The sequence below is a fragment of the Poecilia latipinna genome, unplaced genomic scaffold, assembly GCF_001443285.1.
Source record: "Poecilia latipinna isolate Pla-1442-1.1 unplaced genomic scaffold, P_latipinna-1.0 Scaffold114, whole genome shotgun sequence".
Lineage (NCBI taxonomy): Eukaryota > Metazoa > Chordata > Actinopteri > Cyprinodontiformes > Poeciliidae > Poecilia > Poecilia latipinna.
This window is the reverse complement of record NW_015112730.1, coordinates 394,437-408,903: the sequence shown is the minus strand read 5'-3', so window position 1 is coordinate 408,903 and position 14,467 is coordinate 394,437. Positions and strand designations below refer to the sequence as shown.

The 14,467-nt window shown below is 41.0% G+C and overlaps 1 protein-coding gene across 1 annotated transcript in view; it reads left to right on the top strand.

The window, feature by feature from the left end:
* Positions 1–565: 565 nt before the first annotated feature.
* LOC106944835 (heparan sulfate glucosamine 3-O-sulfotransferase 5) overlaps positions 566–14,467 on the top strand; it is a 90,750-nt gene continuing 76,848 nt past the window's right edge. The window contains exon 1 of the mRNA XM_015028107.1: positions 566–646. The gene's annotated coding sequence lies outside the window, so the exon portion shown is untranslated. The remainder of the gene's footprint in view (positions 647–14,467) is intronic.

Here is a 14,467-nt window from a genome sequence, read left to right as displayed (position 1 = left end):
GATTGATTGATTGATTGATTGATTGATTGATTGATTGATTGATTGATTGATCATCCTAAGGGTCAGATCTTGTGATGTTTCTTGTTCTCCGGTTTCAGTGTGAGAAGAATGAAATTGAATTTTAGATCATTCATGAGGTCTACCCATGAGTCACATGCTTTATAGGCTCAGCACAAGCCATTACCCTGTTCTGTGTCCAGAAACAAAGCTGACTATCTTTTCCAAACTTTTCTTCCTCACTCTGGAGCGTCTTTGCGCATCCTCTGTCCATCCTCCTCCTCCTTGAAGAACACGCCCCAGCAGCCTCCAGCCTCCAGCATACAGCAGCAGCAGCAGTGAGTCTCAGCTCCGCCACGGTGTCGCTCCTGGAGGGCGATCCGGTCCGACTGGACTTCCCGAACAACTTCTGTCAGAGTTCCGTGGTCCTTCGGAGGAAGCAGAGACAACAGAGCCGGGAGGAAACGCTCTCTGCCTCTTTCCTTGTGGTTTTCTTCAGCGCTCCTTTTTGACATCCCGAACTGACTTTTCATTTCTGTCCTCCGATCCGCTCCCGACCTGCGGGGAGCCGCGGCGGCGCAGCGGCGGTCCGGGTGGTCGGTCTGGACGGGAAGAACAGCCGCCCGGTCCGGGGAAGGATGCCGTACAGGTAAGGAGAGACTCCGACATTTAACCCCGGAGTTAGCGGGAAAATGTGTGTAAGTAGGCGGTTCGGCTTCTTCTGGGTCACTTCTGAAGAAATGTGCAGCATCAGTGCTGAGAATAAAAGAAGCAGGATATTTGGGTGAAGTTGAGTTGCAGGATGCTCCTGTGCACACAGTGACCCTGACAGCCTTCACTTCTGTTTGGGCTCCAGCTGGATCAGTTCTGAACATTGGGAAGTTGAGTTCGACCTTTCTCTGACTTCCTCCCCTGACTCAGACCCATCAATCCCACCTAAGCTGGGTTCATTGTTGTCTCAGAGGAGGACAGGCTTATCATCATCACCTCTCCTAGAGGGCTCAGGTATAGTCAAAGCTCAGAGAGGGAGAGCGGAGGCGGGTGTGCAAGAACATAATGTGTGTGTGTTTTTTTTTTTTTTTAGTATTGGCTTCATGAACTTAAATAACCAGTTATTTGAATGAAAAGAACAAGCAGGGACCTGGTCAGCATATGCAGTGACACGTTGGATTACTGAATGTTTTATCAATCACAATGACTCCAAAATACGGTCCAGTGGTCATGATGACTGATCAGCCTGATGCCTCTGCATGCTGTGTATTCTGTGTACTTCAGTACTCAATAAACACCGTTTAGAGATAAATAGACATTTTTGTTTCCACAAAGCCAAACACTTTAGTTCCATTGGAAAATGAAACAACACAGAGGGTGACGGGAGGCTCTGAGAGTTTTGTTCAAAATAGGCTCTGCAGCATCAGAAAGTTTGAGGGAAGGTTAAAATCCTGCACTTACAAATTATTCTTTCATGCATGTTTGAGAAATCCTTTAATCTCCATAGCAAACCCCTGGTGGAACTGCACATCTGCTGGGCTCATTATATGAGCTACATGTCAGTGAAAACTTGGTCAACATTAAATGGTTAATAGAGGAGCCATGTTGTGTGATGAGTTTCAGAAAGATCAGAAGGTTTAAAAAGACAGAGGCCAATTTTTTAGGCATTAAATTGCAAAATCAAATTTCTTTTAAGTCATATTTGATATACAAAGCATTTTTGTAACAATTGCATATAAAATTGTTAGTTGATTGTGCTATAAAATGACACTATTTGCCTGGAAAACACACAATACTGTCCATTAGTTCTGTGTGGATCAGTGTCTTGCCAAAAGTGATTTTTGCAAAAACGACACTTCTACCAAAGATACAACGACTCCTTCCTTTATTCTAGGAAGCTGGAACATGTGCTACATGTGGGACCCTTGACGTGACCGCCCTTCCTCCTGTCCATGACATCATAATGACATTTAAATATGTGGCAGCAGGAAAACATCTAAACAGTGTCAGAGGGTCAGGATAGGAGAGCATCTGGTTTGGTAAATATTCTATAAAATATCACTGTACAGAACTTCATCACAGATTCAGATCTTCATTGCCTCAGAGTAAATAAACATATTGTTGTTGAAGTCTGAACTCATAAAGTGTGAGTTCTGCTAGAGGGCTGAATGAAGGTTATGATGACGCAGAGGTCCCAGCAGCTCGAACTTCTTACTGTCCCATTCATCATAGTGACTGTTGTTGGCGCTTCTGCAGCAGCCGTTGGCTGTGGGGCGGATCTGTAAACTCTGTCCTGTGACCGTCTGAGCTTCAGCTAACAGGGCAGCTCACGCCCTGAGCCGCTCCACAGGCTGACTTCTGGGAAACTGTCAGGACGGGGACAGGGTGGGAGGCAGTGTTTTTAAAATTGGGATCGGGGGTCCACCTGGGAGGCCACCTGGGAGGCCACCTGGGGGCGCTGTGGGGACCTCAGAAAAGTGAATGGAAGATGAGAAAAAGAAAATGCAAAAATAAATAAAAACGTGAATCCCATCAAATCTTAAATTTTTCATCATAATTTTTGTTTTCTGTTATTGAATCTTTTTTTAATATAAAATATAAGTTCAAATAATTGATTTAGATGTTATTTCTGATGCTTCTAATCTGATTGGCTGCCAGTCAGATTGATCAAGTTGCTTTGCTCTTCAAGCTAGCATAGCAAACCAGAAACTGAAAAGTTTGTGACAAGAAAGAGACCAAAGGAAGCAGTGCCGCTGTGGAGGACTCTGCTGCAAAACAACATAAGAATGTGGGAATAAAATAACATTTGATGTGATTAATGTAAAATATTGCATATTTTCTTATAAGCAAAAAGGAGATTGTAATACAAAATTATATGGTCTGGTAATATAATTTTTAAAATAATTTTCTGTGGTGGAAAATTGTAAAATTTTGGACCACATGAAACTCATGGCTATCTAAACTCAGATGGTGTGAGGCAGCATTTATTCTAAATGAATGTAATAATTATTGAATATTGAATAAAATAAACATTCTAAAAGTTGATGTTTCTTTACATATTTTGTTGCATTGTCTGTGGGCCAGAGGTCAATGCTCTTTGAGGAACCATGACATGAGGTAGAAATAGAGCTGGGATGTGGGAGTCTGATTCCTGCTCAGTGTGAAAACTCTTCCCGGTTTTGAAATGGTAAATGAGTGCCAAGCTCCACCCACTGGGCCGCCTTGACCTTGGCTACCTGCTCCTTTTGCCTTTAAGAAGCATCACATCTCAAAGAGAGTTTGGCCCCGCAGCTTGCTGTGTGATCACTCAACTCTCCCAATGGCCGACCTACTGTGTCCAATTTACAAAGACGTGTTTGGGTCGCTGCAGCGTGGATTAATTTCTGCCCCAGCCAGCGATTATGGAGGCAGGAGAGGACGAGGGGAGAGGATGGAGGGGTGAAATCTGAGGAGTGTGCAGAAATTTGTCAGCTCTCAGCACTGACACCCTGATCCAAGTCGTCTTCTAACGGATGGTGATATATGACTAAGGTGACCATATTCATTATTCACACAGCCGTCCTCCTTGTTTTCCCCAGCATTGTTCCCTCCCTGGTCTGATCAAGTGTGTTCCGTTCTGCGGCAGTAATGATATGAGGAGGTGTGTGTTGCCGTAACATTTGAAGGACGGCATGTTGCAGAGCCTTCCAAAACAATATCATAACCCAAATCCATTAGCCATATGGGTTCCATTGGCCAGATTTGCTTGATGCAATTTGGGCGTCCTCCCACTGCAGAGCCATGGTGCAAGGCTGGGATTCATTTCATTAGCTGCTGTTTTTATCCCCTCCTTCTAGAGCCTTTCACACCCACTGCCAAGGACAGCTTCCACTTCAGATCTGCTCTAATGCTAGGACAACAGAACTGCTAATGGGAATGGTTACATAACACATCGTTTTACTTTAATAACATGACCTCATTGACATGCGCACACACACACACACACACACACACACAAAAGAAGAAAACCTGAGTAAAATGATGTAAAATGTTGACGAAAAGCATTTGAATAAGTACAATGTCATAGGGAAAGTGAATATAATTTTATTAGTTATGGGTAATAATTTGATTAAGAAGATCAAACAATGCTCTTGACGATCAACTGATTCCCTAAACTAGTTTTACATTTTCAGTCGACGTTCCACATGTTGTGATCTGTGTTTTTCTGTGTAGTTATTTTGAAATTTTCTGTGTTTAGTCCTGTTTCCCTGTGAGTCTCTGTCCTGTCCTCCCTGTTGATTGATCCAATCTGAGTTTAAATATGGGCTTAGTGTAGATTTAATACTATCTGATATGTTCTCACTACAACAGAGCACATCATCCCAGTTTAATGTCATTCCACCAGCTTCCTAGAGGTCAGAGAATCGATTTTAAAATTCTATGAGTTACAAGGAATTTATAAACCTCTGCTACTTAATAAACTCTTAGATGGCTTAGCACCACAATACATTAAAGATTTAGCTTCTATTCTCCACAAATCTGGAACAAACTCCCAGAAAACTGCAAAACAGAGTTCCTTTAAATTCAGACTAAAAACCCACTTATTTAGAGTTTAGTAGTAAATTAAACATTGATCAACATTTAATGCATAATTGCTTGATAATTTTCTTGATATTTGACAAAATGCAATGTTTATTGCTTGTTTCATAACTGATGACCTTATGATATTTTTATGATGTTAAGCACTTTGAACCTCCTCGTTGCTGAAAATGTGCTTTACAAATAAAGTTGACTCAACATAAAGAGGTCTATGATGAGACTCAACACTGACATCAGATCTGCCACTCAGACCTCACTCAGCAGGAACAGATGCTGGAGCCACGACTTAAAAAACAGAATTCCATCTGGAAATCTTGCAGAACATATGAGATGTCCCCAAATGTGATCATATGCTCATACATGTGTTTAAATATAATGGAGAACCATACATTCTCCTCCTGAATAACAGTGCAGTAGCAGAGAGACATTCTTTCGCACAGCTCAGAAAATGGAGTCAAACTGTTGGCTGATGATGCTAATGAATGCTCTGAGCAGGGCAAACATTACAGGCTGGAGGTGTCATAATGGGAGAATACATCGACACAAGAACAAGCTCTGGAATTTGTAATTGTAATTATAATTAGAATATATGATGTAATTATTGCTCTACTTAAATGAAGTAACTGATTAACTGCATATATGTGTGTGTGCCAGTGTGTGTGTGGGTCTGTGTGTTTGTGTGTTGTAACTGGGAAAGCAACTTGCAGCGTTGTGATTTCTGTCTGGTTTTATAGTTGTGTATTTTGTGACTAACTTCGTCTACAATCTGGTACAAATCTTCAAATGGTGGGATTTATGTTTGACTTGTTTATCTTCCCTTTTTAAATAAAGTTCATTGTCATTATTTTCTGTGGTTCTGCAGCCAAACCAGCTCAGGGGAGAGAATTCTCCAGCTCTGCTGTAAAATGTTATTAATGGCTAAATATTTAATCATGTTTTTTTTTTTTCCTTGTTGGGACTTTATAAAAGTAAACCGATGTCTTGTTTCAGTTTTGTCTCTCCATCTCAGAGTGCGGAGCAGCAGAAACCGCTCTGTGTGTTGGGAGAACAGGTGTGATCTGAAGCAACGAGCTCGCAAATTTCCAACATGAAGTAACACGTGTTTTTACATGTTTATGACATCAGCACTGTGTGAATAAACAAGCTAATAGGGAGCAGGTGAATGATGGGCAATAAAATACCTGATTTATTCCTGAGGAAATGTGGTGATCATCAACTTTAGATGTTCTCTAACTCATTTGGAACCAGAGTGTCTTGGTCTGATCTATACACAGTGAGTGGAGAATGTTGTGGCTCAGGTTACTGTGGTCGGTCTCTACAATGCTGCCATCTTAAAGCCTTCTGATTAAAGTTGTTCTGGTTTTGTATAGATCCATATTTATTTGCCCTGCTGTGCTGGCTGTAGAATTGACCTCTGAACACATAAATAATAGGAGCAGTTATGACTTCTCTCTCTGAATGTCTGTCCTCTGCCACACACACACAGACACACGCACACACACACACACACACACACACCTCAGTTCTCATACAGTGATAGGCAGGAAGTGAACAACATCTGTAGTCCTGGTGGAGGAAGTGTCTGGATAATAATAACACATCAAGTAGCCAGAGGGGCCCCACTCCACCAGGGGCCACTCTGCTTTGTTTGGGTCTTATCAGTTACAGCTGATCAAGTTTACATCATAACTTTACAAGATCACAGCTTAGCAGAATTGCAGAGTTCTGATAAGCTGAAACATTTTCACCTTAGTGACTGATATTCATAGAAGAACTGCTGTGTTTACAGAAATCTCAGTCGTTCATTTAAGTTGCAGTCAAAGCAAACAGCTTTGCGTTCTCACAGGTCAGAGCAGTTCACTTTACGACAGAACCACCAGGAACGGCGGAATGATGAAACAGCCACAGAAAGCGTTCCGTCTCCCTGTGAGGGCGGAATGGTTATTTAGCAAATCATTTTCATAACCAGATGTTTAAAATCATGTTGTTTCTTTTAGGAATACAGGATATAACTTTAAAACTGTTTTTACTGCTTTCGTTTTTATAGCTCCATTTAAGTAAGCAGTGTTACTTTTGCATTTTTATCTTTTCTTTAACATTTTCCAGCTGCAGTTTGTCTCTTGTTGTAACCTCAGGCTGAGTTAAGTGCAGATTTCCAGGGATGTGTGACTGAAAGGACCCTGTCCTCTGCTGCTGTAGCGGAGCAGGACAGAGCTCTGTGCTTGGTAATCTAATCATTTTTTTCTTCAACAAGGTCAACTGCCCACTCCTCTATTTAGACTATAAATACATTAACATATCATAGTAGTCTCCTCAGCTTCCTCTGTTCTCTATGTGCTGTCGACTCGTTAAGTCGTCACTTCAGCAAAACGCTGAATGCACTTTTGAACCAGACATGCTCCAAAGTGTCTGCTCCTGATCAGTAAGATGCATCTGGTCAGTGTCCATGTCAGAGATGATATTCAGAAGGAACTTTTCTTAATATTATCAATTTATTTAGTTATCACTGTGTTGTAGTCTGTGCGTAAAAAAAACATCCTTGCATCCGCACCTATAGTCAGGAGAGTAAATGTAATGTTTTCACCTCTAATGCTCTAAGAAGACAAAACGTTAAGGTAACAGTTTTCTCTCCAAAACTTTGAACACTGAGAAAGCAGCAGATATTCTTTCTCTGGGATGTAAGGAGGTTCAGCCCTCATGCAGTCCAGATATAAACTGTACTTAACTCCAAGATCTCACTGAGACAGAAACAGCGTCAGTCAACAGACTGTCTGCTGGATGACGATCCACTCTGTGCTAAGTGTTGCATCAAATGCAGCAAGTTTAGAGTCACTCGTTTGAACTTTACTAGATTTCATCACCGTTCCAGGATTCACTCTGATTGAATTATTCTGCATTTCTGCTACATCTTGTCATGCTTCAGACTGCCTGTGTAAGCCTTTCTTCACTGCAGCCAGCTGTGTTGACAGGAAGGCTAAAATCTATCTGCTCCTGCAAATGTTCCAATAGACACAGTAATTAGGCAGCTTTGGCTTCTGTTGCATCATGGCTCTGTACATTCTCTGATAATGTTAACCTTGCTGCTGCTGCTGCTTTTGGTAAAATGCAGCCATAAAATAGATTTAATGCTCAAAATGTAATAAGTTGCAAGAACATATTGCAGCTAATCCAAATGCAAAAGTGATTTTTAATTATATTTGTTGCCAGAAGCAAATTCACTTCAAGTCATTTCAGTAGAGTTATGTCATCTGTAGTAAGCAGAAGTCTGGCTCATCACGTTTTCTTTCCTCTGGAAGAATTCAAAGACAGTGAAAGGTCTTAATATCTGACTTTTTCCACTCTGAGGATAATAATTCCCTATCTTAGCTTGTATGAAACAAGCAGAAGAAAATGGAGGTTATTCCAACAGAATTTGGTTTAATTGATCAACAAAAAATGACAGCAAATGACTGAGAAGATTTGCCTCCATGTTACCCAGCCGCCTGCGCCGTAGATCTCCTGTTGAACCAGTGGCCGGGATGCCATGTTTAATTTTCTGCAGCTATCAGCCGCTATCAATTAGGGCTTTTATGGGGAGGTGCTGTCAGTTGCCTTAGCAACCAATATGGTTGGCAGTCCATATCATCCCCTGCAGGGCTGTGAATGGAGCACTTCTTAGTGTCGCCGCTCTGAATGTTTAAAAGATTCAAAATCCCCCCAAAGCAAGACAAAAACAATGAGCAAGAAATACTGTTCACACTGCCAGACCTGAGCTGTGCATGCAGCTTCTCCTCAGCTTTATGACTTGGTTAGAATTACACTAATACTGGCAATGTTAAAAAATAGCTTTGAAAATTGAAGGAAATTGTAAAAATGTTTACCAGGCAAAAGAAGTGATTTACTACGAGCTCAGAGTTCCACAGCATCATAATTTACCTGCTGCCGCACGTTTGCAACCTGCTTTAGATCGCTGTCCAATGAAAAAGTCTCTTTTAACAACTTGCTATTTTTCTATGACATACTTTACTAGCTGTGATGTTATGATTAGACCCATCAAAGTACTTTACAGGTGCTGTTATTGAATGCCTGGAGATGTTGACTCAGTGAAGTCAGGACCAGACCTCCATCTGAACCAGTGGGTCCCGATGGTAGAGAACCGTGGTAAAAAGAGAGAACATGCTCTTTATGTCTGGGAGTTTATATCCCAGCACATAAAATAATCTGGTCCCTCAAAATAACTCAATTTAGCTCAGTTTATTTCTGTACTGCCAATTTACAACAAATGTCATCTCGAGGCACTTCACAAAGAAAATATTTTTGATTCAATCAAAAAAATACATTCTAACTACTCCTAAAAGCATATTAAGCTCAGTTAATTATTCAAAGACGTTTAGGAAGTTTCTATCTAAGGAAACCCAGCAGATCATTGACTTGCAGCGTTCACTCCTCCTGGACCAGCAGGGGGCGACACTAGAAAATTGCTTGGGTTGTGTTGTTGACTGTACAGCAGTCCCTTATACCAGTGGTCCCCAAAGTGGGTCCTGACGGGCCGGCATCCTGCATGTTTTAGTTCTCCAACAGTAACAACTTTTTCACCATGTCAATGTTCTTCTTAGACCTTCTAACGAGCCATCATTTGACCCAGGTGTGTTAAACCAGGGAGAGAACTAAAACACACAGGATGCCGACCCTCGAGGACCCACTTTGGACACCACTGCCTTACACTCATGTTGAATGAAGCGACAGTGGAGAGAAATTGGAGAAGAATGGGGATGTTTAGTGGATGTCAGCTGATGAGCCACAGATTAAACTACGTCATTCATTTTTTTAAACCAAAATGAAGCAAAGTGGAAGAGCTATCTGTTCATTCCATGTTTTGGTTGTATTTACCCAGAATGCCCTGTGATGTAGTCCACTTTCTGCTTTTGGAGCAGTCTCTGATCTGCTTGACTTTCACATAATCTTTCGAACCGCACCAGAGTTCACTTCAACCAACAGAGGCAGAGGTTTGTAGCCGGACCAGAGTTCGGTTACACATTCACACTTTCCCAAACGAACTGGACTTTCTACACAAGCAAACTGGAGTTTGATTAAAGCTGGTGTGAATGCTCCCTGTGATACCTGTTGACTGCTGGGTCATGCAGCAATGCCCAATACGGACCCTAAACTGGATTAAACATGGGCAGGAACTGATGGATGACGTATTGTATGTGTCTGTGTTTGTTGACACTGAATAGTAGTAATTAGAATTTTCTCCATGGATGTGAAAAGCTCAGCGTCTGCTCTGAGTTATGGCCCTGCTTATCTGATGGAGCACTTAGTCTCCCGCTCTGCCTCGTTGTCAACTATTCTTTACACTTACGCTCGATCGATGGCTGTTGCCAAGTGTTAATGATGAGTCATACTATTAAATGTGATGACCTGCGGCCGTATTCTATTACTTCTTGTTTTCTGCTCCTGCAGACTTCTGTAATCAAAGTTTAAAGTAGATGCTGTCTGAGACACGGATTGGTGCCAGAACTCAATTATAAATGGCCTTTGCACACATACCACAGAAGAAGAAGTGTTCAGCATGGTTTAAAAGTTTGAATTCCTTATTGGTTTCTGTCCCCTGAGGAGATGAATGTTTTCTTTAAAGCGATGCTGAGATAAAATAGTGCTGTACAAGTGGCAGCATAATCATTTACAGTAATGAATCACCGGCTCCGGCCCCTTCACATACACACTGCTTTGGGCTTTTTATGGACTCAGCTGGAAAAGTGCGATGCAGATCCAATTCGGAGGGCTCCAGCTGTACTGGGAGAGTTTTCTGCTCATTAATAATACAGCGTGACAAAGCTAGATGTTACATTGTTGCGTAATATTAAGCCTCCTCACCCCGAGACTCATTCTTTAACTGTCAAGTGTGTAAAAAGAATTGCAAGCGACTTCATGATTTTATTCGCCTTTCATCATCTTCATGTCAAAGGTTGGCGGATCCTCTCAGTTCAGCTGCCACGGGGGATAATAAAAGTGGCATGGAGCCATTTCTGCTGCTCACCAGGCCCGTCCCACATGCGACCTCACCCACTTTCATTTGATGCCGAGCTGAATTATTTATCATAAGAGCAAATCAAATAAGTTCACAAGAATTGTTGATGTCTGCATGTTTTCCGCCCAGCGGTCTTCAGATGGACTTCTGTCCTGTTGGGTTGTCTAATTAAGGCTTTATGACACCAAGTCATAATTTACTCTTTTGACCAGACCAACGAGAACACTGTACATGGAGTTAGACAAAAACAAAAACAAACAACACTCCAATAATACACTGCTCAAAAAAATAAAGGGAACACTCAAATAACACATCCTAGATCTGAATGAATGAAATATTCTCATTGAATACTTTGTTCTGTACAAAGGTGAATGTGCTGACAACAAAATCACACAAAAGTCATCAATGGAAATCAAATTTATTAACCAATGGAGGCCTGGATTTAGAGCCACACACAAAATTAAAGTGAAATGTTCCCTTTATTTTTTTGAGCAGTACATAAGGGTTATTATTTAGTTTTATGAGAGAAGAATAAACTTTTTCTAATATCTTATTTTCTCTCAGTTTGTTATAGCTATAGGAATTCAGACCTGCTCTTTTGTCTTTATTGAACATGTTAACAAGGTTTTCTCATATTGCAGACATTTCAGTAGCCAGCCTTCCTGTGTGATGGAGCCCCAACTCCTCAGGTGTGGCAACATTTTCTGCATGTGGTCGATTGTACACGTCTGCATTCAGGTCAGCTCTCTAAAGCTCAAAGGAATTCAATACAGAATGTGTCAAAGACCACAGAGGCTGCAAAACTGAACAGAACATCATATCCATATGTAAAAGAGCACACTGGCTGTATTTATTTTTTATATATATATTTCTTTTACTCATTAAACTTTGTTATCGGTAATTATGAATCAGATATTTGGCTCATGGAAGCATTCCTCTAGAAACTCTGCTAGACTTTCACTCAAACATGTCAGGTAACATGACATAAAGGGACAGTCATGCTTACATATATGTATGTGTGTGAATAGGTGTATGTATGTATGCAGTTAAATGTAGAATGGAGCCAACAAATTTCTGGTACCGTCTGAGATTAAATGTTCCAGATTCCCAGTGTGCAGCAGTAGTGCAATTTGCCACTTATGTTCTGACTCCATTCATACCTAAGAACGGTAAAGCAGAGGGAGTTCAATGTTTTGGTCCAACTTCCCCATTAAAACTATCCATCCTGCTCTCTGCCTGAAGAAACAGCTTTTGGAAGTTGAACAGTTGGAAATGTTTTCCACATAGAGGAGGAAACTAGTGCGCACAACTCCACCTTTACATTCTCCAAAAAAGCAAAACAAACCACCATCTTGTCACTTCCTGTCGTCTTCTTTGATATTTCCTCCAGTAGTAACATCCAGCTGTTGATCATGTGACTTGTGTGATGTGAAAAAAGTGTTTCCACTACAGTTTTTATTTCAACACGGCTGACAAACATCCACAAAAACTTACTGGAAAACGTGTTTTCAAAGTTGTGTTTCTATTATGAGAATTTCATAACTTTAATTTGCTCACCATGGTGAATGGAAACGCAGCTTCTGTGTGTCAGAGATCTGTAAGAAGCTGACGACGGCATGTAGCAGGAACACATTCTTTTTTTGCCCACATTAAAACTTGTATTTTCTGCTGGTTATTCCCATTTTCTACCTTTTTACACATAAGCAAACATACCCATAAAATTTAGACCAATTACAAGACAGTTGTGGTGAAAAGCTCACCAAGGGGGGTTGATGTCAAGAAGAGGCCGATGACAAAAGGCTGAGAACAAAACGACGCGATCTTTGTCATGCAGCTGCAACAATGAGAACTGATTTCACATGTTGGCCTTTTATTAAAGACCACTAGTGGCAAAGAAACTCTTTAAAAAAAAGTAAAACAATATTATACGTCCTGTACAACTTATCAGAAGTGATGGAAGAAACAGAAGGAAAATGTCTCTGCACCTCATAAGGATGAAGTCTTCTCCTCAGAAGCTCATATAACACATCCAGAGTTTTTGTCACAGAATAGAAGGAGGTGGAAACGTGTTTCAAGTCAGAGTACAGGGCATCCTCTGGGATCTAACCTAGATGTTTTTATCTGCACTGATCTGCTGCCATGCCTGCCACATCACTGTGTCTGTGCTGTTGCTCTGATGACCTCAGGGGGGAAACAGAGGAAGAGGGTAGGCTCTGTAATATCACAGAAAAAAGGAAATGTGCTAACCTCTGAGCCTTTCTGCTTCAACATGTATTTTGCTCACATGCGGGAGAGTATTTACACATCAGCTCCAGATTGTCTGCCTGGACGCAGCTCTCTGGGGGCTCTGAGTTTTGCTCCAGATCATATAACATCTCTGAAGCTGCAATTAAAGCGCTGCAGGAAACATCAAGTTCTCATTCTTCACTGTTGTTCTGCTGAGTCCCTGTTTCCAGCGTTTTCTCACCTGCATAAAGAGCAGAAATGAGCCTCTGCTCCGGTTTTGCACCTTCAGCATGCGCGCCGCATTTTATCACCTTGTTTTAATTCCCTGCAACACACATCACCAAACACACTTTCTGATCTGATCATTATTAACGTGCCACTATGTTAATTCCTTCTCAAAAGGTAATCTTACATCAGAATGTGCACAGTTAAAATTAACGAGTGTGGGGGATTTTATGATCCAACAAAGGAACTAGTGAATCTTTGCAGCATATTTTATGAGCCAAATGTTGCTCACCAAAACAGGAACCCAGCAGATCGGATCGGATCGCCGGGTTTTTCTGTTGATGCTCAACAGGCACCAGCATCGTCACACATATGGTACAGCCAACACATTGTTATGCTCACATGCACATATGACTGTGTATTAGGGCCATTGTAGATATAAAATAAAAGGAGTACATTTCTGCCAAACATCTGAAATGTTCTTCAAAACAACTGAATTTATTGAGTTTGAAAAGTTGAAACTTTGCTACAAAAAAACTCTGAAATATTGAGATTAATCTCGAAACTTTGAAAACTTTGAAATTTCTGAGTTTCAAAAGTCAAAGATGTTTAACTTTTGTAAATTTTCTGAATTACAAAACAAAAACCTTATGTACGTTGGAGGTTTTATGTCAGTTTTGAAGTTTTGCTGTGCGGTGCTGCTGGGATTAGCACTGCTGCCTCACAGCAAGTTCTGCTTCAGATTTGTTCAAGTTCTTCTGTCTCCTCTCTGTGGTCCTACTGCCATGTGCAGATATACACCGTTTGGTCAGAAACAACCAATCAGAGCCAGAGCTGTCAATCAGTCTCATGTGTGCGCTGCTCACACCCTCCTCCATGTTCTTTGCTACACTAAAGCTTCTTCACCTGCCATGACTGTGCAGGCTAGTTAGCATAGCCGCCCATGACAGCCATCAATCTTGACCTTGTGTGAGGGAGGGTGTGAGCAACTCGTATACAGGCATGATTGACAGCACTAAGACCCTCCCTATGGCTCTGATTGGCTGTAGGGACAGCTGTTTTAGAAATGCAGCCTTTCTAAAAGGCTGACATCATGACAATTTCGATGTCATCATTGAAGCTCCATCTGACATCACAGTGAGTATCCCTCTGCTGGACTCATCTTCCTCCCCCTCACCTCCAACACCTCTACTGTAGATATGAGACTGGAGCTTATGGAAAAATGAACAAGTCACATGTTAACACAAGTAAAAGGTCAGAATGAAAATTATTCAGAAGAAAATAGTCTTTTTGATTGTGACATCAAAATCACAAGTTTTAGTGTACAACAAAGACAAACAAACAAAAAAAATCAACAAAATAGAAAAAGAGTCCAACTTTGGGTATTTGTAGGATTTGTTGATATGATAGAGAAAAAAACAATTTTATTTAAGATTTATT